The following is a 26747-nucleotide window of genomic DNA, read 5'->3' on the forward strand; positions in this document are numbered from 1 at the left end:
GGGTGCAGGGCCCAAGCACTTGGGCCATCCTCCACTGCACTCCCTGGCCACAACAGAGAGCTGGCCTGGAAGAGGGGCAACCGGGACAGAATCTGGTGCCCCAACTGGGACTAGAACCCGGTGTGCCGGTGCCACAAGGTGGAGGATTAACCTAGTGAGCCATGGCGCCGGTGGACTAACTTCTGCTGCTTGCACAGGTATGCTAAACAGGGAGCTGGATTGGAAATGGAGCAACCAGGAAACAAACCAAAATCCTTAAGGGATGCTGGCATCCTAGGCAGCTGTTTAACCCACTATACCACAATGTCACAATGTCAGCCCCAGGTTTTCATTTTAGATTTGAGCAGCTTGAGGTGCCATTTGGATGGCTATAAGGAAACACTCAACAGGGAGTAAATATAGTGGTCTACATGCTGTGCAAGAAGCCCAAGCTGGAGATACAGATGTGTCAGATGATATAGGGTCAACCTGTCAAGGTGAATTGCAGAATGCAATCAATAGGACACCAGTAAAAAGAGAAGAAACTTTCAGTGATGTCATGATACAAACAGGTTAACTTCCAGGAGAAGGCGTGCAGCAGTTTCTATCATGGCAAGGGAAAAGAGTCATTTAGCCTAATGCCCTGGTCCCACAGCAGCATTTCCAGCTGTGCTTTCAGGGCTGGCTCCTAATTTTAGATTTTGCAAATCTAGACACTAGAAGTCAGTGTTGACAACTCTAGAATGTAGGCTTCTCAACTCAAGTGAGAGGCCAGGACTACATTCCTGGTTCTCACCTATGACCCTGTCTCAGCCCTGCCTGCTGTGGGTGTTTGGAGTGTAAATCAGTTGACTGAAAGTCACGGTCTCTCTCTCAGTGCCAGTGTTGTGGCATAGTATGCTATATGTCCACTTATGGTGCCACCATCACATACGGGCACCAGTTTGTGTTCTGCATGTTTTTCTTCTTCTTCTCCTTCTTAGTAGAGTTACAGAGAGGGAGAAACAGAGAAGTCTTCCACCCACTGGTTCACTCTCAAAATGGTCACAAAGAACTGGAGCTGGGGCACCAGCTGTAGCGGCCATTTCGGGGGTGAAGCAACGGAAGGAAAACTTTTCTCTCTGTCTCTCACTGTCTAACTCTCCCTGTCAAAAAAATAAAATAAAATAAAATAAACTACAATGTGAAAGAAGCTGAGGAATAAATAACTTACTGGCAATAAATTCATTTTTGTTTGTCTCAGGTACATGTAGATGTCTCCAGGATCTTATCTGAAAGAGAAGAGAAATTATTCAGAGAGAGTGGTGAGACAAATAGTCTAGATTCTTCCTAAAGTCTACTGTGCTAGCAATATCATGAAGGAAATGCATATAGACAAATGGGCATATAAGCTGGGCAACAAAAATAAACTACCCTCCCTATGGGGGAATATAGGCTTTACACATGGGAAGAGCAGAAAAGACCCTGAAAGAGCACACACAACTCTACCAATCAGTCAGGTTAATATTTTTGTTGGGCTAATTAAAATATTAATTTGTTACCAATTCTGTAAAAAACATCAATGCCAGGGCCATCACTGTGGAGTAGTGGGTAAAGCTTCCTGCTGCAGTGTGGGCATCTCATATGGGCACCAATTCCAGTACACCTGCTCCACTTCTGATCTAGCTCTCTTCTATGGACTGGGAAAGCAATGGATGAAAACCCAAGTCCTGGGGCCAGCACCGTGGCACACTGGGTTAATCCTCTGCCTGTGGGACCGGCATCCCACATGGGCACTGGTTCTAGTCCCGGTTGCTTCTCTTCCAGTACAGCTCTCTGCTATGGCCTGGGAGGGCAGTGGATGGCCCAGGTACTTGGGTCCCTGCACCCATGTGGGAGACCAGAAAGGGTCACCTGGCTCCTGTCTTCAGATTGGCAGAGTTCCAGCTATGGTGGCCATTTGCGGGGTGAATCAATGGAAGGAAGACCTTTCTCTTTGTCTTTGTCTCTCTCTCTCATGGTCTATAACTCTACCTGTCAAATAAAAAAAAAAAAAAAAAAGAAGAGAAGACCCAAATCCTTGGGTCCCTTGCACCAACATGGGAGACTTGGAAAAATCTCCAGGCTCCTGGCTTCAGATTGGCCCAGCCTCAGCCAATGAGGCCATTTGGGGAGTGATCAGCAGATGGAAAACCATCTCTCTTTCTGTCTCTGTCTCTCTGTAACAGCCTCTCAAATACATAAATAAATCATAAAAAAATCAATGTCACTGCCTAACTAATTTATAGTATTCATCAGGATTGTCCAATTAATTAGCAGTACACCAAAAAGAAACCTGCTTTCATTAGTATCTATATTACACAGAAAATTACTCAGGCCATACTAACTGTTTCCCTTACAACATCTCTTGCTTTTATGTAACTAAACTTTCATTAAAGTATGCAGCTTAAAAATTAGTTTTTGGCCACAATCTTATGTATAGGAAAAATTGACATAATATATCCATAACAGCTTTCTTTAACTGTTCTATGACAAGCCTCTCTGTATACAAACCTTGATATAATTCTTCTCCACAGGGACCCCTGACATTTTCCAGTTCACTTTTGTTCTAGCCCATGAGACAACAGTATATATGATACCAACATAATTTGAAAAGTATTTTACCTTTGGGAGTTTCCTTTCTTGTGCAGTAATCATATGGAAAATCCTGAGACTTTCCTGTTGGACACATAGGGCCTAGGTCACAGGCTGCACAAACCAGACATTGGAAGAGTAGGCATCATGATACACTAGGTTAAGCTACTTCTCTGGACATACCACATATATATCAGAGTGCTTGGTGTGTGTCCTGGCTATTCCACACCTCCAAACCAACTTACTGTAAGTATTTTTTTAAAGTTATTTTTTGAAAGTTTTAGTTATTGATTTGAAATGCATAGTTACAGAGACACAGAGACAGAGAGAGGTCTTCCATCTGCTGGTTCACTCCCCAGGTGGCTGCAATGGCTAGAGCTACACTGATCCAAAACCAGGAGCCAGGAGCTTCTTCCAGGTCTCCCACACAGGTGCAAGGGCCAAAGGACTTGGACCATCTTCTACTTTCTCAGGCCATAACAGAGAGCTGGATTGCAATTGGGCAGCCAGAACTCAAAATGATGCCCATATGGATTGCTGGCACTGCAGGTGGTGACTTTACCCACACCACAGCACTGGCCCCAAGTGTTCTTTTGAGTCAACAGATCATGGCTCAAAAACTTGGATTTCTGCCATCTGCATGGAAACCAACATGGAGTCCCTACCTCCTGGCTTTCATAGATAGAACCCTGGCTGTTGTGGGCTTTTGCAGAGTGATCAGGCAGCCTTGGTTGGCAATGTTCAGATTTTTAAATATTTCACTTTTCTAGATTTTTGAGTCAGTATTCTGAGTCCTATTGCTTCTTTATTACCAAGAATTCCAAGACCTAACTCAGTATGGGTGCTATGTATAGCATAATGTGAGAGTTAAGATGAGATGAGAGAACTCCCAACATTGTATCTAGGTAGCATACCTTAGAAATAGTGGCAGTCTGTAAAAGTTGCAAATCTACCTACCAGAGTGGTGGGACAGTTAAGGGATTTTAATAATTTCCCAAAATTTAATAAAAGGAAAAATGGTAACATGGTAAGGGCTGGCTTCCCATGATTCCTAACCATCTTCATCTTTCTGCACTACACACCCTCACCCATCACCCTCATCCATCCATGATCCATGCCCACCCTGCAATGGCTTGCCTGGGCCGCAGCTCGGTGCCCAGCCACGCCTGTGGGAGGGAGCTCCAATAGGAGAATAGCAGCTGTAGGCACCTGATCGCAGCTGGGGGAGGGGACATGGATAGCAGAGCACCACCACTCCAGTGGGCCCTGTGGGTGCTTGCCTGGGCCAAGGGTAGAGACTAAGCCCCGACCTCCCTGTCCCCAGTTTGGGGCCAACCAGAGTACACCTGTGAAATGCATGTCAGTAGAGAAGAATTGTGGTTACCAGCGAGTGAGGGGGAGAAATGGTGGATTAAGGACAAAGGGGATACATTGGTCATGGGGTACAAAGTTTCCAGTGGACAGGAGAAACAAGTCTACAGCTATACTGCAAAGCATGGAACTACAATGCTGTATTTCAAGTTAAGAGAGGCTTTTGAAAGTACTCACCATACAGTGTAGGAAGTGATGAATGAATTATTCTGATTAGACAATTCCAGAATTAACACTCATCGGATGATCACATTGTACCCCACAGATATCTACAGCTATTTCTCAGTTGAATAGTTTAAAAAGGCAAAGATTACCAGGCTACACTAAAAAAGCTAGGAACAATACAATGTGTATTAATATAAAGAGAAATGTTTAATGATTTCACAGTAAGACAAAAATGAATCTTAAAGATTTGTTAAATTGAAAGGCAGAGTTAGAGAGAAGAGATATAGATCTTCCATCTACTGGTTCACTCTCCAGATGGCTGCAACACAGAGCTGTGCCAATTCAAAGCCAGGAGGCAGGGGCTTATTCTGGGTGTCACATGTGGGTGCAGGTGTCCAAGTACTTGGGTCATCTTCTGTTGCATTTCCAGGTACATTAGCCAGGAGCTGGATGGGAAATGGTGCAGCTGGGACTTGAACCTGGGCCTGTATGGGATGCCAGTGCTGTAAGCTGCAGTTTATCTTTGTTTAACACAGCAGTGGCCCCCAAAAAAAAAAAAAAAAAAAAAAAAAGGGATACAAAGAGTTCAAAAGCTGAATGATGAAAACAATACATATAGAAGGGGCTGGGGCCATGGCTTAGAGGGTAAAGCCATCCACCTGCAGTGTTGGAATTCCACAAGGGCACCACTTCAAGTCCCACCTCCAGTGCCGGCATCCCATATGGGCACCGGTTTGAATCCCGATCGCTCCACTTCCAATCTAGCTCTGTTGTGCCCTGGAAAAGCAATAGAAGATGGCCCAAGTCTTTGGGCCCCTGCACCTATGTGGGGGACCTGGAAGAAGCTCCTGGCTCTGGATCGGCAGAGCTCTAGCTGTTGCAGCCAACTGGGGAGTGAACCATTGGATAGAAGACCTCTCTCTCTCTCTCTCTGCCTCTCTTTCTCTCTGTGTGTAACTGACTTTTAAATAGAAAAATAAATTCTTAAAAAAACAAATGTGTAACTGTTCATATAGATAGGCTCAAAGGGATCACATAAATAAGATCAAGTGTATACTAATAACAATAGAATTAAAAAGGAGAGAATGATCCAACATGGGAAGCAGGCCACACAGCAGACTTATAGAATGACAAATGCCCTAAACAGCACATTGACATCAGAATCAGCTTTAAGTCCTTTGGATCTAGCTAAAAATCCCATGAGAGCATTTTAGGCATGGAAAGCCAAGAACTGTAGCAAAAAAAAAAAAAAAAAAAAAAAAAAAAAATCTACATAAATGATCTCTGTGAGTGAGACCCCAGTGGAAAGAAGAGGACATCAAAGGAGGTACCTTTTTCAGAAGGCTAGAGAGAACTTTACACTTTTTTTTATGGCCCTGTCTACATACTAACAGAGTTTGTGGACTCAAAAGGCTTCCATAGCCTTGGCAGCTCATGACAAGAGTCTCAGGTGATCATTGACACCATAAATAAGTGTCAATTGTTAAATCAACAATAGGAGTCACTGTGTACTTACTCCCTATGTAGGACCTCTGTCCTTAAAGAGTTGTGCTATGAGAATTAACAGTAAAACTCATCTTCAAAAGTACTTTAGACATTGTGTGTCTCTGCAAACTGTTGAAATCTTTACTTAGTATAGAGTTGGCCTTCTGTATATAAATATAATTAAAAATGAATCTTTATGAAGAATGGGATAGCAGAGGGAGTAGAAGGTTGGGACAGGAGTGAGGATGGGAGGGTGGGAAGGGGGGAAGAACTGCTATATTCCTAAAGCTGTACCTATGAAATGTGTATTCATTAAATGAAAGCTTTCTAAAAGAAAAAGAGCCAAGAATGAGCCAAGTATCTGGAGCCCTGCTATCCATGGTACAAACCTGGCTTGAGTTCTAAGTGCTAGGCCTTAGGCTAGTGGCGTCCAGGTATTGCGGTAGCTGGAGAAAGCCAGTTGATAGGAGATCCCTGTGCTTCTCTCTCCCTTTTGCTCTGTTTCTTAGTTCCTCAAATAAAAAAAATAAAATATTTACAACTCTGGAAACCAAAACCAGAAGGATATTAGAGAATTCTTCAAACTTGTAATAAATAAGAATCATATTCCCAAATGGACAGTGAGTTATTGAAGAAACCACATGGGAAATTCAGAAATAAGATGATTAGAATCAAAGTACACCACAAATTAATGGAAAAATGCAAAGCAAGGCTTGGGAGGAAATAGCTGTAAAGATCTATATTTCATAATAAGATATGAAATCAATTATCTACAATTCTACCTGAAGAAACTAAAAAAAAAAAAAAAAAAAAAAGGCAGAGAAAACTGGAGCCAAAAAAGGCAGAAGAAACAAAGAGTGGAGTAGGGTGGAGAAAGGAATGTGTGGTGCTCCCCACTTTGTGTAGGAAAGACACAGTGCTGTGATTCTGGCACATAGCAAGGGATGCATGCTTCTCCCACCAAGAGCCTACAGCCTCTGCACCGTGATATGAAGCTACCCAGATGTAAATAATCAAGCCCTCTTATTATCCTAGGCTTCCAAGGTAAACATTTTAACATTTTTTATTAACATTTTTAACATTTATTTATTTATTTTAAAGGCAGAGTTACAGAAAGAGAAAACAAAAGAGACCTTCAATCTGTTGGTTCACTTCCCCAGTGGCCACCACTACAGGGATGGGCCAGGCTGAAGCCACAGATAGAAGCTTCATCCTTGTCTCCTACAGGGCTACAGAGACCCAAGGACTTGGGCCATCCTCTCCTGCTTTCCCAGGTGCATTAGCTAGGAGATGGATCAGAATTGGGCCACGAGGAATCAGACCAGTGCCCATTTCAGTTGCTGCTGTCACTGGCAGCAGCTTAACCTGCTATGCCACAATGTCATAAAGATAAGCATTTCTAACTCAGGCCACAATAAAGGAGGAGAAAATAGCTTACAGGAGATGACTAGAAATTTGAAAGGAGTCAATCAAATGGAAATTTAAAAAAGCTGCAGTTCAGAAGATGATTGAAAATGTTATTAGAGGTTGCCCTCATTGTGGCATAAAATGTTAAATAAACCTCCCCCTTCAGTGCTGGCATCACATATGGCCACTGATTCAAATCAAGTCCTGGCTGCTCCACTTCTGATCCAACTCTCTGGGGTGGTCTGGAAAAGCAGTAGAAGATGGCTGAAGCCCTTGGGCCTCTGCACCCATGTGGGAGACCCTGAAGAAGCTGCTGGCTACTGGCTTCGGATTGGCCCAGCTCAGGCCATTATGGCCATTTGGGGAGTGAACCAGTGGATGGAAAACCTCTCTACCCATGCCTCTCTGTAATACTGCTTTTCAAATAAATAAATAAATCATTTTAAAAAATAGAACAATGTTTTAACTAAGACATAAAAAACCCACAAATTTCACCAGTTCATTGACTCTCCTATGATTACTTTTTCTCTTTTGATCTCCATTAGCAGTTTCACAATTCTGTTTTATTTTTCAGAATTCTAGAAATTCATGGTTACCCCATTGATCTTCCATAAGAACCCCATATTTATAATTAATTTTAATGGTCTTATAAATATAAATCTTCCTGGAGAAGAACTAGAACAGTGAATGACAAAGACAAAATCATCACAATTGAAATTTTTAAAGTAATTTAGCAAAGGAGATGCCCACAGGATTTGAAAAAGCACAGCAGTATCTTACAAACCAGTTCATCATTTCAGTCATTGATAGCACTGGAGCAATTTCAAAATTCTTCTAAAGTACCCAAGGAACCCTCCTCCCCTTTTTTAATAACAGCAGCTTGTAATATTTCACCATTGGACTTCTCAATGTTACATAACCCCTGGAAAACTTACATCAATAACATTTCTATATCAATGTAACAACCTAAAATTTATGATATTGCAACTAGATAATACTTTTCATGTAAAGTGAGCCTAATTAGCCATCATCTCTGCAAGTTGAAAACTACATCTTTTGTTGATTTCCAGGGATCCACAAAGAAATCAAGGGCAAAGCAGTTAATTTAGAACTTTGATTTTGAAAAAAATGTCAAAGATATCAAAAATTTAAAAATACTTGGTTAACATAGGATCTCTGATCATTATGAGACAATAATCATTCACTTATATAGAGTCAAATTATGTTTAAATATATTTTACATATTAAGTATATTTAATATTTGATTACTAGAAATATACACTTAAAAGATATTAAAAATCAACTCTTAACATTCAGTTTTCTAAACCCAAAGATAGAAAATACATGAGATTATCTTGACAAAACACAAAATTTCTTTCCCTCATGTAATTAGTTACCAAAAGATAAAGAAAATCCTTTTGTACTGTGCTTCTTCTAGTGGGAAGTTCCCCCAGATAACTTAGAAGTTAAACCTAATGGAAGGGTACCCAAACTTAGACACTGAAATAGTATGTGTGGAGGCTGTAAGCATTCAACCTTATAAAAGAATGAGAACACTTAGAAACAAGTACACCTGAGGCCGGTGCTTTGGCACTGCAGGTAAAGCCACTGCCTGCAGTACTGGCATCCCATAGGGGGTCAGTTTAAGTCCTGACTGCTCTACTTCTGATCCAGCTCTCTGCTATGGCCTGGAAAAGCAGTAGATGGCCCAAGTAGTTGGCCTCTCTGCACTAGTGTTGGAGACCCAAAGGAAGATGTTCCTGGCTCCTGGATTCAGATTGGCATAACTCCAGCCATTGCAGCCTTTTGGGGAGTGAACCAGCAGATGGAAGACCTCTCTCTAACTCTCTCTCTGCCTCTCTGTAACTCTGCCTTTCAAATAAATACATAAATCTTTAACAAAAAAGACAATAACATATCTTAGAAACAAAAGCATAAAAATCCATAGAACAGTTTAAATACATCTAGAAAAGTCAAGTATAGTGGCCAGTGTTGTGGCATGTTGTGTAAAGCCAGCCCCTGTGACACAGGCATCCCATCCTACATGGGCACTTGTCCAGTCCTGATTATTCCATTTCAGATCCAGATCCCTGCTAATGTGCCAAGGAAAATAATGAAAAATGGCCAAGTCCTTGGGCCCCTGCCACCCATGTGTGAAACCCAGAAGAAGCTCCTGGCTCCTGGCCATTGTGGCTCAGGTCCAGCCATTGTGGTCATCTGGGGAATGAACCAGTAGACCAAAGATCTCTGTCTCTTCTCTCTCTTTGTGAACTCTGGCTTACAAATGAAAAAATCTTTAAAAAAAAATTAGGTACTCTTAGTATCCTAGTCTTCTAAGATAAGCATTTCTCTTTAAGACTAATTAATTTCAAAGGTAGAGTTACAGAGAGAGAACAGAGAGAGAGAGAAAGATCTTCCATCTGCTAGTTCATTAGCCAAATGGCCACTACAACCAGAACTGGGCCAGGCAGAAGCCACTGCCAGGAGACTCATCCAGGTCTCCCACATGGGTTCAGGGTCCCAAGGACTTGGGCCATCCTCTCCTGTTTTCCCAGGTGCATTAGCTAGGAGATGAATCAGAAGTGGGCCACGAGGAATCAAACCAGTGCCCATATGGGTTGCTGCCATCACAGGCAGCATCTTAACCCGCTGTACCACAATGTCAGCTGTAAAGACAAGCATTTCTCATGACAGGCCATAACTAAACAATAAAGGAGGAGAAAATAGCTTATAAGAGATGGCTAGTTGTTGGAAAGGAGTCAATCAAATGGAAATTTTAAAAAATTGCAGTTGAGGAGAGGGTTGAAATGTTATTAGAGGGGCCAGGCACTATAGCGTAGTAGTCTAATCCTAGAAAAGCAGTTGGTGGCTCACTTGGTTAACCCTCCACTTTGAGTGCTGGCAACCCATATGGGTGCTGGGTATAGTCCCAGTTGCTCCTCTTCCAGTCCAGCTCTCTTCTGTGGCCCAGGAAGGCAGTGGAGGATGGCCCAAGTGTGTGGACCCCTGCACCCACGTGGGAGACCTGGGAGACAGGGAGGAAACACCTGGCTCCTGGCTTTGGATCCACACAGCACTGGCTGTAGCAGCCATTTGGGGGTGAAGCAATGGAAGGAAGACCTTTCTGTCTCTCACTGTCTAACTCTGTCAAATAAATAAGAAAAATAAAAAACAAGAAGTTGCAGTTGATTAGATGGTTGAAAATGTTATTTAGAGGGCATTGTAGGCTAATCCTAAGCAGTGCAAGGTGTGCTTGAGCATGGGGGATCTGCAAGAAGCTCCTGCCTCCTGTTCTGGATTGGCTCAGCTCCAGCCATTGTGGGTATTTGAAGAGTGAACTAGTAGATGGAAGACATTTCACTCTCTCTCCCTCTCTCTACCTCTCTCAAAATTTTTAAAAGTTATTAGACTGGGGCAGGCACTGTGGCATAGAAGGTCAAGCCTCCACCTCAGTGCCAGCATCTTATATGGGTACCAGCTCAGTTGAATCCCAGCTGCTCCACTTCCAATCCAGCTCTTTACTAATGCACCTGGGCAAAGCAGAGAAATGTGGTACTTGAGCCCCTGAACCTGTATGGGAGACCCAGAAGAAGCTCCTGGCTCCTGCCTACTGGCTCCTGCCTGACCCAAACCCCAGTCATTTGGGTAGTGTCATTGGATGGAAGATCTCTTTCTTTCCCTCTTTCTCTCTTTGTATCTCTTCCTTTCAAATACATAAATGTGTTGTAGAAAGTTATTAGACTTTAAAATCAAATATGAAAAACCTCTTGCACAAATCATTAATATTTATATTTTTGTAAAAAAATTTACTAACTTAATGTAGGGTATAAACCCTAGTTTTATTTATTTGAAAGAATTCCAAAAAAATAAAGACAATGAGAAAGTGATCATCTGGATCACTTCCCAACTGACTGCAACAGCCAGAGCTGGGACAGATTGAAGAAGCCAGAAGCCAGGGAAGTCCATGTGGTTCTCCCACATGTGTGGCAGGGGTCCCAGCACTTGAGCCATCTTCTGCTATCCCAGGCACATTCGCAGGGTGCTGGATTAGAAGTGCAGCAGTCTGGACTCAAAGAAGCACTCTTATGGGATGCAGGTATGATAGACTGCACTTCACCTATGATGCTGGCTGTACCTTGAACATTTTTAATGTCAGGGCTGGAATAGTGATGTTGTGGGGAAGGCCACCACCTGTGATGCTGGCATCCATATGGTCACATGTCACAGCTGCTCTACTTCAGATCAAGCTCCCTGCTAATGGCCAGGGAAGAGCAGAGGAAAATGCACAAGTGTTTAGATCCCTGCCACAGATGTAGGAGACCTGAATGGTGCTCCAGGCTCCTGCCTTCAGTCTGGCCCAGTGCTTGCTTGCTGCAGACGTCTGGGATTGAACCAGTAGATGGAAGATGTCTGTCTCTTTCTACCTCTCTAACTCAGCCTTTCAAATACATAAATAAAACTTTAAAGAATTCTAAATTTTGGTATGTTGATTTAGAATTATTTTTATTGGGGCCAGCACTGTGGCATAGTAGGTTAAACCTCCACCTGCAGTGCTGGCATTTTGTAAGAGCACTGGTTCAAAATGCCCTAGAAAAGCAGTGGAGGATGGCACAAATCCTTTGGCCTCTGCACCCATGTGGGAGACTTGGATGAGGGTCCTAGCTCTTGGCTTCAGATTAGCAAAATCCAGCCATTGCAGCCCTCTGGGGAGTGAATCTGTGGATGGAGGACCTCTCTCTCTCTCTCTCTCTCTCTCTGTTATTCTGCTTTGCAAATACTTAAATAAATAAATCTTAAAAAAATATTTCTTATCCTTGATAACTTGATTTTTTTTACTTTGAACTTTTATTTGGCAAAGCAGCACTGCATAAACTGTGCAGTAACAAAGACAGTTTACACAGAATGTTAAATTCATATACATTATTAGCAAATTAAACAAACAAAAAAACCCTAAGCTACAAATCCCCTATCACTTTTAGAGAGAAAGAATGAACTCTGTCAGTTATGTCCAATCTTAACAGCAGTGTCTACAGCACATCACCTGCCATTTTAAGTTTCAGTACTTACAGATGCCTACTTGGAAGGTAACAAAGCAGTTGACTGTATCTACAACATGCTATTCTGTGACACCACCTCAAAAGCTTTAAAAAGAAAGCTCATCTCTACTTTCTTAGTAGCATCTAACAGATATCCAAATACCAAGAATCTTAACTTGTGAATGGTGGTGTTATCTGATACACAGAAGAAATTTGATATATTAACATCAGAACAAAATTAAGTGTCCATGAAAAGGAAAGCCACTCCTCAAAATCAGTCATAAACTAAAATTTTCGATTTTGCAGAAGCCCTATTTTCCTATTTTAAACTGTGGGCATGTGAAAGAAGTAACACACACATTCCTATTCTGCAGCCTTCCTCTGCCAGTCAGGCTCTCTGCCTCTTTGAGGAATAAGAAACCCCTACCAAACCACACATTTTCATGCTGAAAATAACAGTGTGATGAAGTCCAAGTGAGCTGTGATGCTGTTGGTTTCCAAACAGCATCAAAAAGCTTTAGGGCCTGAGATGAACAATCCACTGAAATATCATGGGCTGGTCAAGCTGATGGTCTTAGAGTTCATTCCCTGCACATGTGGAAGAAAAGAGCAGAAAATAAAATCACTCCCACCTAGACCATTGTTTTTATCTGTTAAAGGCACATATACCACCCCTACCAAAGGCTTCATTTTGACACTGCCATCTTGCAGGTAACTTATTGTTTAGTGATAACTTAGCAAGGAATTTTGAACAGCTGTGTATTAACAACTTATGAAAACATTTACCAAAAGACCCAATCCCTTCTATATATTTTAAGCCAAGAGTACATGTATTTAGAAAAATCTATCTTTTACACTTAGCAATTCATTTTTTATTTTTTATGAGCATTTATCATTTATTGGAGAAAAAAAAAGTCATCCTACTGCAGAGTAGTTCTTGGTCTCTCTAGCTGCTACACGGCTTTATCTCTCTGTAGCCACTGTAAGTCAGAGATGCTCTTATCCCTGGCAGGAAAACCTGAGGTTCATTACCTCATGTCAAATTGGATAGGGTCCCCAAATCAGTAATCCATCCCATGATCACCTTGAGGAGATGATCTGGGTTGTGCATGGCACAAGCATCATGAGCCATCAGGGGTGGGATTCCCTTTGTACCCAGTCATCCTCCTCACCTTGCACAGCTTGTAGTTCAGTTTGTATACCACCTCCTGCTCATGTCTGCCACCACATGCCTTCTGCTGTGATGTAGTGATCAGCAAAATGGCCCCTTGGTGTCAAGGATGAGGCAGAAATGCTCACCTGTCTTCTTGATGCTAGCCAATGTTTGCTCCATCTCACATGTATCCATGAATGCAGCAAGGTATGCAACATCAGTTTTTGAACCTGGTTGCTGATTCTGATCAAGCACTGCATACAGTTCTTTACCTCCTCTCCAGTCACTGCATACTTGAGTCCATTTCTCAGGCAGATGATGAGAGGGAGACACCCTTAGGTTGCAAGGACATGATGATGCACAAGGTGCCACAGCAAAGTGCAGAGAAAGCAAAGACCACCAATTCATTTTGAGCACTTATACTTAGATTGCCTGAAAAACTAAAATATTAGATAAGTATGGTTATTCTTAGGTTATGATCTTGCCAAAGAACAACTTTAAAATTGAACTTCATAGAAAGCAAAGAACATTGCATCACTTTCATATATTGTTTGTGCTTAGCTGAAAATTATATTTTGATTTTAACACAAATAAGCACAACAAACTTTTAAACATACTACAGGTACATGTATATAAGGCATAGCATATGTTATGAGACAGAAAAATATAGAAATCGCTGCAACAGTTTTTAAATCTTTTAACTCCATTACCTGACAAATAATCAGGCCCTTATGGCTCACCACGTGGGTTGCCAATTCAACAGAAATGAATGTTGGCAAGAGGAAAAAGCTTATTTCTAGAAGCTGGCATCTTGGGGAAAGATATTTATCTTTTTTTTTTAAAGATTTTATTCATTTGGGGCCCGGCGCCGGCACCCCATATGGGCACCGGGTTCTAGTCCCAGTTGCTCCTCTTCCAGTCCAACTCTCTGCTGTGGCCCAGGAGGGCAGTGGAGGATGGCCTAAGTGCTTGGGCCCTGCACCAGCATGGGAGACCAGGAGGAGGCACCTGGCTCCTGGCTTCAGATCAGCACAGTGCCAGCTGCAGCAGCCATTTGAGGGGTGAACCAATGGAAGAAAGACCTTTCTCTCTGTCTCTCTCTGTCTATAACTCTACTTGTCAAATAAATAACTAAGTAATATTTTATTCATTCATTTGAGAAACAGAGCCATGGAGAGAGGGAGAGCCAGAGAAAGGTCTTCTACCTGCTGGCCCACCCCCAAAATAGCCAAAATGGCCAGAGCTGGGCTGATTCAAAGCCAGGAGCCAGGAACCTCCCCAGCTGGGTGTTGGGCCCAAGCACCTGGAGCATCCTGCACTGCAGAAAGCCGAATCAGGAGAGAAGCCAACATGCACATGAAATGGTGCCCACAAGGGAAGACAGCACTACAGGTGAAGGCCTAGCTCTCTATGCCACAGCATGGCTCCAAGAGAAAGCTCTTGATGTAAAATGTTCTCTTTCTCCCAAAGAGTTTTTAAAGGACAAGGGTAGCTTCAGGGGGAAGTTAGAAATAATGAGTCACTTTAACCGCTGATATGTAGATGTTCAAGCTTTTTTCTGATGGAGACCTCTTAACCAGGGGAGTCAGCATCAGTTGGTTGGAGGATCCTTGTCAGTGGGGTCAAAAGTCCACCATTATGAGGCCAGCACCATGGCACTGTAGGTTAATCCTCTGCCTGTGGTGCTGGCATACCATATGGGTGCTGGTTCTAGGCCTGGCTGCTCCTCTTCCAATCCAACCCTCTGCTGTGGCCTGGGAGAGCAGTAGAGGATGGCTCAAGTCCTTAGGCCCCTGCACCTGCACGGGAGACCTGACTCCAGATCAGCACAGCTCTGGTAGTTGAATTACTCTGGTAGCTCCAGAGTAATTCAGGTAATTCAGAATATCAGTAAATGGTTTTTGCTATACAAAATGTGAAAAGGAAAAGGGAAGGAAGATGGTTTTATTATGGTTACAACTCCTTTTTAAAACTCCCAAAGAAAAATAAATAAAAGTTCTAATCAATTAAATATAATTACTTCTTGCTTTTAGTAACCTAAGTTAACCCTATTGTTCCACAGCTGAAGCCTGAAAAACTTACTTGAGCATTTAACTTGGAAAGCAACTCTAGTCCCAGTGATGGTACTGGACACTAACATACACAAAGATAATTATATCTTCATTTCAGGTTCAGTTGGCACTCTGCTCAAAAAACACCTTTTATCGTATTAATTCTTGTTCCTCACAGTCAATTTCATCAGAGGCATCTGTGGAAATTTACAACAGGTTGTTAAGAGATCAGGGAGCCAGGAAAGTGAGGGTTTAGTTCAGGTAGGAGAGAGGGGAAAGTCTGGAAACTAGGGCAGTGTCCATACCACTCAGAGAGCAGGCCAAAGCCACATGCAGCAAGCACCTCGAGCTGCTATCCACCACTTATCACCAGCAGCAATGCAGAAGCAGAGAGCGTTCGTTATTTAAGAGAGAGAAGTAAACATGGGTTCATACTGAGCACCAGGAACTAGCCGCATGGAGGAGCATCTAGGCCTGGAAGCCTAGGACGCAGAGCTACAGAAAGCCCCCTCCTGGCAAGAGGTCAAGGGAGAGAAGGGCCGGACACATCATGTCCTAGGAGTTTAACCCACTTCCAAAGGGGAGTGGTTAATTAACCTGATTGGCTGGTTGGCACCCAGGTGTGGCCAGGTAGGGGCATGACATCACACAGGGGCGAGGTGAAGGCGTGGCCTTCCAGCTCACAAACCTAATCAATTTTAACCTGCATGCCTGCCGACTTCAACTCTGACTTTCAAATGAAATAAATATTTTAAAAATCCACTTAACAGCCATCTTCTCTTAAATTTAACACATACACAGGCCATGCAGTATTACAATAGAACACCACTTTCTTCTTAGTAATAGGATTGTAACTGTAGCTGCTTAATCAGCCACAACACAACTCAAGGTGCTTTTGGATGGAAATTAAATTGAACCACTCGTATTTCACCCAATGAGTACTCTTCCAAACCATATCCAAATCTTCCTCACAGAGGGGCTGAGGCAAAAATCTTAGAATCTTGTCTCCCACATGAAGCAGGCAGGCATACAGGTTAAAATAGATTAGGTTTGTGAGCTAGAAGACCACGCCTTTGCCACGCCCTTGGTGGCCACATGCCCCTACCTGATGCCTTTGCCATGCCCCCGTGTGGCCTCATTCCCCTACCTGCCCACACCTGGGTGCCCACAAGCCAATCGGGTTAATTAACCACTCCCCTTTGGAAGTGGGTTAAAAGCCCAGCCATGATGTAGCCCTGCCTGCTCTTCTTCTCTGGCCTCTTGCCAGGACAGGGCTTGCTGTAGCCCTGCACCTCCAGAGCACAAGGCCTTCAGGCCATGTGTTCTAGGCTTCCAGGCCTAATGCTCACTCATGTGGCTGGTTCCTGGTGCTTGGTATGAACCCCTATTCACCTCTCTCCCCTAAATAAAGCTCTCACTCTCCTATGCATCTTTCTCACTAAATAAAAGCTTAAAACGTACCATGCTGCCTCGTTTATCTGTACCCGTATTTAGAATTCTTCTCTAAATATTAGGCAAGAACCCTCTTGGGCTTATTAATATCGAGGATTTAGTAATAAGCCCATGGTGAAATCATATGTCACCCCAAATTCCGGTAGCACATGTGGCACCCCAGATAGCATTTCTAGGGAACTTTAAGGGGCCACAATTTAGTATGGATTTTATGGGGTATTCTCCGATTTCACACAAACCAGTGTTAGAGTTGGATTGCTCTTGCCACCCCAAAAACGCTCCAAGAGACCTTCTCTCATGCAGTTAACAAAGGGTAAGGTTTATTGATGATCCGACATGTCGGGGCCCCCGTCCCAGTACAGGCGAGCGGCCCCAGATAGTCTTGGGTTGGGGTTTTTATACACGTTTAAACAAAGAAAATCAATCATTGCATAGATCAGACAGAGGTATAGAGTAAACAATTGATACAAGTTAAGTGATTTTACAACCAGTTGATTTATGAATACAGGGAGTACAGGATATGGAGTAAGGGCCTGATTAGACCTCAGAGAACCATATGGCCTATACAGAGAGTATCAAAAAGCCTCTTATTGCCAAAAGGGAGGGCCACACAACAAACACAACAAAGTTGCAGGAACTGCCTTGATGATACCTAGGAATGCAGCTGAATGGGGATAAGGGACACATGGTGGGGTCAGGGGTCCAGGAGGCAAAGAGATATATGGTGACTTCTTCTATCTTACTTAGGTGAAACTAAGGTTACGCTCACATTGGGGTAATTTACTGACTAATTAACTTTATAGAGAATGGCTATGCAGAGCAAGTCTAACGAGGTCAGGAAAGTTCACCAGAGGAGGTGGGGGGGGGGAGCGGCTTTTAACTTTTTAACCCTTCACCAGTGCCACAAAAAATGACCTAAGCCAGGTCCAAATTCCATGAACCCAAAGATCAGAGACAGAAATTTCAGTCTCAGAGCTGTTGACTCTGTACACAAATGGAAGCCATTATGCTAATAGGTAGCTAATGCGCAGAAGGAAGAGAAAAGAAAGTCCCGGAGAGAAAGTGCTCTCAGCAGCTGCTGGATGTCCCGAGTCCCAGCCAGCAGGTTAGCTCACAAGCAGCTCTGGGGAGGGAGTACAAGTGGCCATTGCCCTCCTTACCAGTGTGAGAGGGTCAGGCCACTGGAAGAATACACCCAGCTTCTGGATCGCTCACCAATGTGGTTATTGAGTGAACAATCCAGCTCTTGATGCTCGCCGCTTCAATTCACCAAAGATGAGGCCTGGCCAGAGGAAAAGGTTTATTGCAAGAAGGCAGCAACAGCCTTGGGGAAAGAAAAAGAAGTTTCTCTCAATCCAAACACCCAGTACAGAGGATTTTTAAAGAGACAGGGTAATTGGAGGGTGAGGATTCAAATAAAACAATGAGTCTATTCAATTGACAATTATGCAGATTTTCAGGCTTTGTTCTGAGGCACAGCCCACTACCCAGTCAGAGGAGGCCAGGGTGTCACCCCAGGGGCTTTCTGCCTCAGTTGTTGGGGGGGGTGTTCTTTGTCACTTGGGGCAAAAGCCTGACATTCCTAATCATCTCCTTTTTTCAGATGGCTTCTGAAATTCTTATGCAAATATTATTCACTAGATTACAGCAACAGAGGGTGCCTTCATTAAGGTAAACATTTGAAAAGGAAAAATGCATTTATTGTGGTTACAGGATTACCATTCTGTTGGAGGAGGGTATTTGAGGGCTTATAAAGAGGTTTTAAGGAAGGGTGTGCTGGTGTAAGGACTAGATGACCTAATGGGGAGTCCTTTTAACAGTGGGCAAAGACACTTGCTTCTCCCCAGAACCTGTGTATTAGCAAGACAGAAGTGGACTGCCCACTCCTCTGAGTTTCTAGTTTTATCATGAGAATAGAAGGGAAGTTAACAATCCCACCCTTCTAACCTGGTTTTACCACGAGAATTTGCCTATTGGATAGTTCCCAAGGTTTTTTGTTTTAACAAGAGCAGGCTAGACAAGATTATGATTCTGTCCCTCTGATAGATTGTTAGCTGTTATTATTCTGCTCATCCAAACTGCAGTTAAAAAACTCCACTCCATTTTTCAGGTTTCCCTCTCTTGGAGACCCCCTAGTGGCTGCTGTGGCAAGAGGTTTCTCATGTAAATAAATCTGGCTTTGCTCACTGCCTGTCCACATGGAAATTCCTTGTGAGACATGCACCCTAGGCACCTTCCTTCATCACCATTTTCCTCCATTACTTTGGTGTGGTGAAGTCATGGAAGAGTTGACGGTCTCTGGTTTCAGATATCATGGCTTGTTGCTAGATCGATGACAAGGCTTAAGTTCTCTGATTCCTCCTGGTGGTCCTCAAACCTTCCAGCACCTGTGTCCTTCAGCTCTACCTCAGCCTAATGGTAGAACAGAGACCTGGGGCTCCCCTGCTCTCTTAAAAACCTACTGTAAATTTCCACAGATGCCCCTATGAAGTTGACTGTGAGGAGAAGACTTAATAATCACTGGGATTTCTAAGGGTTGGGTGTCTGGGTGTCTACTTCTCACTGTTTCTACACACACGCACACACACACACACACCAGTCATGGACAAAATATTTCCCAGGTGCAAAATTAGGTAATGTTATCAGACTCAGTAACCTCCTTTGCACCAAGCAAACAGGTTTCTCCTGGTGTGCCTTTATTGGAGGGGCAGGGTTTTGTAGTGTAAAGTACTGGGTTGCTTTCCTAGGCCTGCTTCTAAGGCTGCTGCATTCCTTCTGCAGAGCACATGTTTTGTTTCCCATGACTGCTTTCACACACATAGGCTAATTTCTATCTTCCTGTCTAAAAATATTATTAAGAGCATGAAAATATTTTTTTTAATTTATTTGATAGATAGAGTTAGTGAGAAAGACAGAGAAAAAGGTCTTCCTTCTGTTGGTTCACCCCCCAAATGGCCGCTATGGCTGGAGCTATGCCGATCCAAAGCCAGGAGCCAGGTGCTTCCTCCTGGTCTCCCATGTGGGTGCAGGGGCGCAAGCACCTGGACCATCCTCCATTGCCTTCCTGGTCCACAGCAGAGATCTGGACTGGAAGAGGAGCAACCTGGACTAGAACCCAGCACCCATATGGGATGCCGGCAGGTGGAGGATTAGCCAAATGAGCCATGACACCTGCCCCATGAAAACCTTGAATAGAAAAATACCCTTAGAAACAAAAGCTGAAGGAATTGTCTGATTACATGAAAAAAATTAAACACATTAAGAAAAGACAGAAGAATCAAGTATCCTATGACCTTAGGCTTCTAAGATAAACAGTTTTAATGTTAGGTCACAAGAGTCAGAACCAAGGAGGAAGAAATAACTTGCAGGAGATGCCTAGAAATTTGACAAAGAAAATCACCAATTAAGTAGAAACTACTAAAAGGAGAAACAGCATTAAAAATAGATTTCAAAATGAAACAGCAAGATTATTACAAATATGTATGTTACCGGAGGGAAGGCCATGGAAGCTGTGGGGTTCTTGTCTTCACACAAGAAAGAATTCAGGTGTGAGACAGAGGGCAGAGTGCTAAGGCTTTATTGGGGATAGGGCATCCGTCAGTACAGAAGGGACAGAAAGAGCGCCCAGTTGCTCGGACTGGGGAGAGTGAGGTTACATGGTTGAGTGGAAAGAATACACCTGGGCAGGCCAGGTGGGTGGCTCAGCAGAGAGGCAGAGGGCAGAGCTCGCAGTCTGCTTAGACTCCCTAGGTTTTTAAGGGAGTCTGTTTACCCTCCTCCCCCTCTCCTCCAGGACAAAGGATGGAGAGTCCAGGTGGAAGGGTTTGTTGGGTGAAAATTAGCAAATTCCTCCCCAGATTTGCTGGCAAAGTAAGGAGGCTTCCCTTAGGGCATCTGAGGAGGTTTTATTGCCCCATGTAATCAAGTAACCCATTTGGTCCTGAGCAGAGAGAATTCCCCTGGGAGCTTTCCTAGGGGAGGGGGGGAAGGGCTGGTACCCCCAGGGAGGTTATCAGGGTCTGGGGTCTGAGCAGGACTTTGAAGTGCAAGTTGCTGGGCTTCCAGAGTTTCCACAGTAGGTGCTGGTCTTCAGGCCTGCCTCACAAACACATAGGCTAAATTCCTGACTTCCTAACATTTATATGCTTTGAATAACCTTATTGCTTTCGCATAGTGAAAAATCCATAGTTCTGTTTCTTTGAACTTTCATAAATGCTACCAAAGGCAATCTAGATGAGCCCTTGCAAGAGACTTCCTCCCTAGAGACCCCATTTCAAATCCTAAAGGCTCTTCTACAAGCACCTGCCTTGAGTCTTCCTAACCCACTTAAACTGTTCTTCACTCTACCCTTCTCCAGCCTGTTAGGGTCGAAATGCGTCCACCACCCGAGGAACAACTCCAAGAGACACTCTCATGCAAACAGCAGGGGGTTTATTGAACCAGCATGCTGGGGCTCCCTGAACACGCATGAACAGAGAAGCCCTGAGAAGTCAAGGGCCAGGGTTTTTATAGGGTTTTTAGAGACATTTTACATCACAGCAAATCATCTCATTTGGCGGGAAATTCAAAGGACATCTCCTAGATTTGATTGGCACATCCAGTGGCGGGAACGGACCCACTAAGGTGGTTGGATGGCTCTTGGGGTTGATGCCCTTTGAATTGAAGCATAGGGTCTGGGCCATTGGAGTGTACGTGCCAAACTGCAGGGTCTCACACAAGGTCACACAAGATCACGGGAAGGTTTGTGGCTTATCTAGGAACTCAGGGACAGGGAACTGGTCAGGTGAGACAAGATACAGGAAAGGGGTAGGCAGGGGCTCTGCACAGCTGGGTGGGTGAGGCAAAGGCCACATAGTTTTGGTCCCTTATCTTTACAGCTGCACCTAATTTCAGCTTTGGGGGAAAAAAGTTTAGGGCTGTAATTTTAAACTTAATTTTTCACATCCCACTGTTACTTTTCATCCCTGCTCTTCTCTCAACCCAGCTACTCTCCTCCCCACTTCTCTCATCCCCTCAAACCCTATTCCTGTCCTCACTTCCTTGATTTTTCCTGACTACATTTCATCACCTCAGACACTCCTATTCCCAGAGCCCTGGATTGGGTCATTGATGGTAGTGCTTCTAAAGCTCCCCCTTTTCCCACTGGATATGCAATAATTGAGGGGCATCGTGATGTCACCTCCTCCTCTTCCCTGTATAGGGTCATAGAGGCTGGGCCCCTACCTCAAGGCACTACCTCCCAACAGGCCGAGTTGTTAGCCTTGGTTCAAGCCTTCACCTTAGCCAAAGGAAAGACAGTCAATATACATACAGATTTCCGATATGCCTATAACATTATGCATTCCAATGCCCAGATATGGCAAGCCCGAGGGACCCCTATAATAAATGGCAAGCTGATTAAAACTCTACTTGATGCTGCTCAGCTGCCAACAAAAGCTGCTATTATTCACTGGAAAGGACACCAGAAAGGTAAACAATCCCTATCTGAAGCTAATAACAAGGCTGAACTGACAGCTAACACAATGGCTCCTGGGGAGAGGATCCCATCTTTTCTCTGTAACTTAGCTCCTGTGTATTCAGACCTAGAAATCTCTCAGTTTCAACAACAAGGGGAATCTAGAAAGGACTCATGGTGGTTTCTAGATGAAAAACTAATACTCCCTTCTTCTCTCCAAGTTACCTTTCTAAAGAACCTCCATTCTCTCTATCACTCAAACTCAAACTCTCTTCTTCACTTCCTGAGATCACATATACACCTAACTCCTGCCATAAGAGAAACTCTGCATAACATATCTCAGACTTGTAGCCCCTGTCAAACTGCTAACCCCAATTCTAATATCAGGCCACCCCATTCCCCACTCACCAGGCCCATGGATCACTCCCAGGAGAGGACTGGCAGATTGACTTCACCCATATGCCACCAGTTAGGCAAACACGGTACCTTCTGGTGATGGTGGACACCTTCCTGGGGTGGGTGGAAGCTTCCCCTACTACTAACAAAAGAGCTTCCACCATTTCCACTGTATTATTAAATGATATTAACCCAAGATTTGGATTGCCTGCTTCCATCAGTCAGACAATGCACCAGAGTTTACCTCTAAAATGACTCAAATAGTATCTGCCTCTCTTCATAGCTCATGGCATTTTCAGATTCCCTATTGTCCCCCCTCCTCAGGAAAAAGTAGAATGGATGAATGGAATTTTAGAACAGGCTCTAACTAAACTCTAACTCTCCACCCAGGTTTAGTTGGACTGGGTAAAACTCCTCCCTTTAGCTCTGTTAAGAATCAGATCTCTTCCCCAGAAGCCCTTAATGCTTAGCCCATTTGAAATTCCCTATGGAAGGCCTCTCCTTCCACCTAGCTTCCCTCCCCTACAGAGCTCTGAAGCTATTCCTCCTCCTCTCAATTTCTCTCTTCTTACTGAAATGTGCTCTGACTTATGGATATATGCAGACACACATCTACCCAAACCACACTCTCTGCCTCCTGACTATATCCCTACCTTTCCACCTGGTGACTGGATTTCTCTAAAACAAAATGAGGCTGCTCTAAAACCAAAGTGGAGCAGGCCCTACCAGGTGATATTGACTACCACCACTACAGCCAAACTCAAAGGGCACCCTCCCTGGGTGCATTTTACTTCGTTAAAACTAGTTACATCTCCCTCATATAAGTCCACCCCAACAGGACCCACCTCTCAGCTCGACACGCTAACGTGAGGCATTTACAAGGTAACTCTGCCTCATTTTGGCCATTGTTTCCACCATGGGCCATGGCTCTAGTGTCTCCTTTTGCCCTCATAATCATAGTGCTCCTATTTCTGCCATGCATAATTAACCCATTCCAAAGGTTCTTGCAGGAACAAATAACTGCTATATCTCAAGCCAACTCACAGGAGCAACGCAAGGCTGCTCTTCCTCTTCAATCAATCCTATCCCAAATATAGGTCACTGCTCAAGTCCTGGCTCCATGTCTAAGCCCCCTATCAGCAGGAAGTAGCCAGAGAGAAATCGGCACCCCTCTCCTTATCTATACTCAGAGTCAGGATTGATGGAACAATGACATAAGCCTCAGCCATTCTCCCTCATTGCCCAAAATAGGTAAACACTGGAATGTATTCCTTGCCCTTGAAACTCAACTGGATTTCACACCCTATTGCCTTCATACCCCACCCCTTACAGCCACCTGAAAGACCAGTTGCTCTGAACACCTGAAAGACCAGTTCCAGGAATTCCCCTCTGCCTGCTGGCCCCTACCCAAAATATAAAAAGGCCCAGCCCCTGGGGTTGGGGACTTCTGCCCTGTGCTCCACTAGTGTGCATGTGGGCAGTTGATCACCCACCTCTACAGACTTATTTTCTCTGAATAAATGCAGTCTGTCTGTAAATTTGTACACTGCCCCCTCTCTATTCTGCACCTCTTTCCCTAACATTTTGGTGCCCTGTGTGGGGAAGCAAAAATCTGCAACTCTTTTCCTAACAATTACCAATGCTCAATTTTGAGAAACTCATAGAATTAATTTCCTTCTAATCTAGCCAAAGTAATCTCACACAAAATTATCTGCTACAAATCTGTAACATTCTTATATTACCTAAGTTATTTATTCTGTTTTGTTCCTCTCTCTCCTTGCCAAACACCAGTTTTATTTCAGGTTAGACAAAGATCACTTGCTTTCTTTGTTATTCAAAACACATCTTGAGTACCAAGACACATTCTCATTCTCACGTTTATAGCTTCCTTAACATTTTTCTCTCCCCTATCTATTGGTTCCTTAATTTGCAATTTAAAATGATCCTAAAAAGCCTCTAAAATAAGAACAAAGCATTTTAATGAAACATAAAATTTCAAATTATTTTAAAGTAGTTAAATCCAAAAGTCCATTGTCTTTTACAACTTTTACAAGACCAACAGTACAAAAGTTTGAAAACATTTCTTTTATGTTTTTTATTATTATTATTATATACTTATTATTAACAATTACAGATTTTTTAAGAAACTAAAATATTAGACTAGTATGGTTATAATCTTGAGTCATGTTTTGCCAAAGAACAACTCGAGGAGTTAAATTTTACTTCAAACAGGAATTAATGAACATTGTGTTATGCCACTAACCTGCATCATTTTTTCTTGTCAAAATTGAGCTTTTATGACTTTGAGTATCCAAAAAAGTAAGTATAACTTTTGCTTGACCAGCAAATCCAGGCACAAAACATGTCAGTAACCCTGAAAATATTTTAATTTATATCTATCAACAAAGTTAAAACAACCTATCAGATACTTACTTAGGTCACATGAATCAAAAGATATTTGAGGCCGGCACCACTGCTCACTAGGCTAATCATCCTCCTGCGGCGCCGGCACCCCAGGTTCTAGTCCTGGTCGGAGTGCCGGATTCTGTCCCAGATGCTCCTTTTCCAGTTCAGCTCTCTGCTGTGGCCCTGGAAGTGCAGTGGAGGATGGCCCAAGTGCTTGGGCCCTGCACCCGCATGGGAGACCAAGAGGAAGCGCCTGGCTCCTGGCTTCGGATCTGTGCAGTGCTGGCTGCAGCGGCCACTGTGGGATGAACCAACAGAAAAAGGAAGACCTTTCTCTGTCTCTAACTCTTCCTCTCAAAAAAAAAAAAAGATATTTGGGTTAATTAAATAGTTTTAATTTATGTGAACACTCATTTGCCTATGTCAGTTAAAACAAAGCTCTTAAGGAATTTTTTACCATTCAGACATAATATACAATATACAACATAATATACAATATACAACAAATACACACATATATATAGCATATATCATGAGAAGGAATAATGTCATTTTGAAATCAGACACGACCCCCTAAATTCCACACTGAAATGTGGGCCTTAAGTTTCCCAGAAGTGCTATCTGGGTGCCACATGTGTTACCAGAATTTGGGGTGCCACATGATTTCACCATGAACTTATTAATCCCCAATATTAATAAGCCCAAGAGGGTTCTTGCCTAATATTTAGAGAAGAATTCTAAATACCGGCACAGATTAACGAAGCAGCATGGTATGTTTTAGGCTTTTATTTAGTGCGAGAGGTATCTAGGAAAGTGAGGGTTTAGTTCTGGTAGGAGAGGGAGGAAAGTCTAGAAACCAGGGTAGCATCCATACCAAGCAGGGAACAGACAAAAGCCACGTGCAGCAAGCACCTCAAGCTGCTATTCACTGCTTACCACTGGCAGCAAAGCAGAGGCTGAGAGTTAGGTAAATATGGTTCATACTGAGCACCAGGAACCAGCCACATGGAGGAGCATCTAGGCCAGGAAGCCTAAAGCACATGGCCTGAGGGCACATGTCCTGGAGGCACAGGGCTACAGCAAGCCCGTCCTGGCAGGAGACCAGGCAAGAAAAGAAGGCCCAGACACACTGTGTCCCAGGCTTTTAACCCACTTCCAAAGGGGAGTGGTTAATTAACCTGATTGGCTGGTTGGCACCCAGGTGTGGCTAGGTAGGGGGATGAGGTCACACAGGGGTGTGGTGAAGGTATCAGGTAGGGGCATGACATCACACAGGGGCATGGCGAAGACATGGTCTTCCAGTTCACTAGTCAATTTTAGCCTGTATGCCTGCCTACTTCATCGCCCCTTTATAAAATATTTAACTCCTTTTGAAAATTATCGACATAACAGAATTCTTTCAATAATTTAATTAACCATAATTTTTTTCTCAATTGGGACTGGCAGGAATAAAATCTTAACATAAGCATTTAGTTTGGAAAATAACTCTAGTCCCAGTAAAAGAGTTGAACATCTACACATGAAAAGAAAATTGTATCTTCAGTTCAGATTCAGTTAGCACCTTAATAAAGAAATATTTTGTAGTGCATTATTTTTCTGATTCTTGTTCCCTGCTTTCAATTGCACCAGGGGCTTCTGTGGGAGTTACAACTGGCTTTAAAGGACCAACGGGACCTCATGGGCCTCCTCATTCTTTAGAATGCAATGCAAACAAATCCATGCATTATCACAATTTTTCTTAGTTATGAGGCCAGAAATATTGGCTGTCCTTATCAGCT

General features: G+C 43.3%; 2 long non-coding RNA genes across 5 annotated transcripts; one reads left to right on the plus strand and one right to left on the minus strand.

Annotated features, from left to right (window-relative positions):
• Positions 1–1137: 1137 nt before the first annotated feature.
• LOC127486772 (uncharacterized) lies at positions 1138–26098 on the minus strand. Of its 4 annotated transcripts, XR_016217727.1 has the most exons (7): positions 25906–26098; positions 24997–25320; positions 17873–18036; positions 15292–15457; positions 13356–13649; positions 6003–6125; positions 1138–1250 (listed from the first exon to the last, which is right to left on the minus strand). It is a non-coding gene; the product is annotated as an uncharacterized LOC127486772 (long non-coding RNA). The 4 variants fall into 4 exon arrangements; XR_016217724.1 differs by lacking the exons at positions 1138–1250; positions 6003–6125 and adding an exon at positions 11847–12644; XR_016217725.1 differs by lacking the exons at positions 1138–1250; positions 6003–6125; positions 24997–25320; positions 25906–26098 and adding exons at positions 11847–12644; positions 20202–20520.
• Positions 16503–19365, plus strand: LOC149123283 (uncharacterized). The gene is made up of 3 exons (XR_016217728.1): positions 16503–17817; positions 18316–18383; positions 18823–19365. It is a non-coding gene; the product is annotated as an uncharacterized LOC149123283 (long non-coding RNA).
• Positions 26099–26747: the final 649 nt, after the last annotated feature.

Source organism: Oryctolagus cuniculus, chromosome 12, assembly GCF_051225735.1.
Source record: "Oryctolagus cuniculus isolate XC-2025 breed Fujian yellow rabbit chromosome 12, ASM5122573v1, whole genome shotgun sequence".
In the NCBI taxonomy this organism is placed as follows: domain Eukaryota; kingdom Metazoa; phylum Chordata; class Mammalia; order Lagomorpha; family Leporidae; genus Oryctolagus; species Oryctolagus cuniculus.